This window comes from Spinacia oleracea, chromosome 6 (genome assembly GCF_020520425.1).
Source record: "Spinacia oleracea cultivar Varoflay chromosome 6, BTI_SOV_V1, whole genome shotgun sequence".
NCBI lineage: Eukaryota > Viridiplantae > Streptophyta > Magnoliopsida > Caryophyllales > Amaranthaceae > Spinacia > Spinacia oleracea.
The window spans coordinates 108,610,076-108,613,319 of NC_079492.1; the positions used below are offsets into that span (position 1 = coordinate 108,610,076).

Below are 3,244 nucleotides of genomic sequence, written 5' to 3' on the forward strand. Positions count from 1 at the left end.
TCAATAAAAACAATAAGTTTGGTGGAATCAAACAATTTCTTTTATGCACATTTAAATGCAACACTCAAACATTTAACACATGCACATAACAATTAACTTCTTATGCTAGAATTAACTAGCTACTAATGCACATATAATTCTATCCTATATGCCCTTTCCTATATTACCCATCTCTCATAATAAATCATAATATGTCAAACATTGAAGAATTTAAAGAATAACAAGAACGATTAGTAAGAAATAATTTTATTAAACGAATAAATAAAATAAAAGATTTTTTTTTTTTTAATATTTCGAATATATTAATTTAATTCGAAAAGAAAAAGAACGTACTTAATTCGAATAAACGAAAAGTTTCAAATAAATAAGTCAATTTCGAACTTACATAAGAAATATTAATATGCTTTCAAACAAAATAAAATAAATTTGGTCCCCCAAAAAAAAGTACGCATTTTTGAATAATATAGTGAGTAGGAGCTCAATCCTAGAAAATTCGTTTTAGAAAACTAGCTAGTTTAGGCGCCTAAAAATTATTGAATTAAAACCACAAGCTTCTAGATACCACTTTGTAACACCCCGACATTCCCCTTTTAAAACATAACTATAGAGAATTATCAAAGTATTATCGCCCGTGTGAAAACGTAACCACTTATTCAGAATTTTGCAGCGGAAAAAATAAAACTAACTTTAGGTTTATAAATAACCCATTACAGGTTTAATCCCAAAAACCAACCAACGAAAATAAGGAAATATAAATTGTACGACAAGTTTAAAGTCCAAATTAACAAACCAAGTCACTTAGCAAAACAAAACTAAATACAAGCTCTCTAATCCCGATTCCAATGATGCATCATCTTCAAACCTGTAGATGGGCAACGCTTATTGATCCTTAGAGACTTCTCACCAAAGATGGGTTATCACAGGATCAATAAGGCATAGCCATGATCAACACACACAAACAAAGCACGTAATCAGCAAAGCTGAGTACTACATACTGAATCAATAATAATTCTAACATGATTCTACTTAAACGATCAATCCAAACATGATACTAATAACACATAAATGAGGGCAGGCAAAACATATTAATTTGAAGATCACCCTTGACTAGATTAGGCTAGACTGGACTAGAACTTTTATAACAATAATATTATCTTAATTGAAATAGACAATGGACCGAGTTTTCTAGCTAGAAACTTCTTGACTAAGGAAGACGAGGTACGGGCGCGACTCCGTAAACCCCAGTGACCTGCGATATCGAGGAACTTTTGAATAAAAATAGGACACGGTGATCAATCCGGTCCGAGGAAAGGCCATGGGCTACCCCCATGAACCCCAACTCCTGTTTGTCCGTCACTTTAGACGTGCACAGTCTAAAGCTATTGCTACTCAGTTTCACTTTACATGATATACAAATTGAAACCCTGTTATGACTCAACAATCACATAAGGCATACAATACACATTTATTCACAACTGTTTTTATCTTGGAATTAAGTAAGTGATCACAAAGGCATCAAACAAGACTCATTCCAATTAAATCCAACCTTTCCTTTAATACTGATCAACCCCTCAGCTCTATATGGGTATAAGGTTTGAATTTACTAAACAAGGTCCACGGCCCTCATAAAGTAGTGAAAAGCTAAAAGGGAACAACGATCAATCGATCTGAATCAATATATATAAAATAATCTAGTGTTCCCAATCAAACATGTTTGCATCAATCGTCTACTAACATGTTATAATCCTCATAATGAAATATATATATTCAACATGTCCATCCAACAATATTAAACATGAAATTCCAACATAATCAAGTCCATCAATAAATTTCAACTTGGTTTCAACAGATAACACACATTCCAAGCACACAGGTATGTACGTACCTCGTGTAAACAAACTAATAGGCCACTTTAACACTTTCAAAAGTCGCCTAAAGAGAATTCTCCGCCTAAAACAACCAACAAATAATCCCAATGAATTTCTAATCCTTTGCCACCACAATAAAGCATTCTAAATCCATCCTAAACATATTTAGAACTTTCCTCAATATCAAAACTTGAATATTTGATTTCCTAGCATAACAATTATTGAATTAAAGATTGAAAATCGTTGAAAACTCTTCGAAAACATCATATTTTAAATTTCCAGCAATATAACTAATTTCAAACTACTCGAAAACATCATTAACATGTTTGAAATCATAAAAACAATAACTTTAATAATTCCTAAACATCCTACCATGATTTAAAATCATTAAAAACCTTAAAATTCATACTTTAAATAATTAAAAATCAATATTTCAATGCATTTATATAATCTGAAAATTAATAATTTAATTATGCAAACATATAATACTTGAAATTCCTAATCAAATCATAAAACTTATAATTTAAATTCAAGAAACATAATTAAATTATTAAAACGTAATTAAATTCATTAATTAGTTTAGGGTTTAGAAATTAACCAAAAGAGAAGAGAGTGAGGGGGCGCCGACCGAAGGAAAGGACGGCGGCTGCAGTGTTGTGCAGGGTGGTTGGCGGCGGCGCGACAAAATCGTGGCTGGAAGGTTGCTGCAATGACGCGAAGAAGGGAGGACGAACACGAAGAGAAGGGGCACGAGCGCTGCTGTGCGTGGAGGGCGCGGTAGCAACAACACGGCGCGGTGGCTGCGCGACTGGTGTTGGTGGTGGTGTGCGGTTGATGGTGGCTGATGGTGGTGTGGCTGCAATAAGCCAGCGAGTGAGGAGGAGAAACCGAACAGAGAAATAAAGAAGGACGAAGGGATGAAACAAATAGAGAAAGAAATAAGGGAGAAGGAGAAGAGAAGGGGGGAGGAGTTACCGGGGAAGGGGAGGACCGGCGGTCGGTGGTCCGGTGTGGCGGCTGGCCGGCGGCTGCGCAAGGAGGAGAAAAATGTTTGAGAGTTTCCCTGACGTGAATGAAATAGAGGAGAGGTTTTGGTTTTTTTTTGTTTTTGTTTTTACGTGAAAGGAATAGAGGAGTTTGGTGTTTGGTGTTTTGTGTTTTACATGGACTAGAAGTATGGGGTTATATGTCTATAATATTGGGCTTTATTCAATTGGGCTAGACTTAGGAATTTAGTTTTAGGATTTGAATCCAAAACCTGATAGGATCATTTTCTAAATTCAATCAATTTTCGCAATTCGATTTCTTTTCAACGTAAAATTCTAAAATTACTTTTGATTTCGTAAATCATTAAAAATATTTAAAATGTAATAAAA

The 3,244-nt window shown here is 34.3% G+C and overlaps 1 long non-coding RNA gene across 1 annotated transcript; it reads right to left on the reverse strand.

Annotated features, from left to right (window-relative positions):
- Positions 1–408: 408 nt before the first annotated feature.
- On the reverse strand, positions 409–3,040 carry LOC130463725 (uncharacterized). Its single transcript, XR_008923866.1, has 4 exons — positions 2,844–3,040; positions 2,467–2,724; positions 1,886–1,950; positions 409–896 (listed from the first exon to the last, which is right to left on the reverse strand). It is a non-coding gene; the product is annotated as an uncharacterized lncRNA (long non-coding RNA).
- Positions 3,041–3,244: the final 204 nt, after the last annotated feature.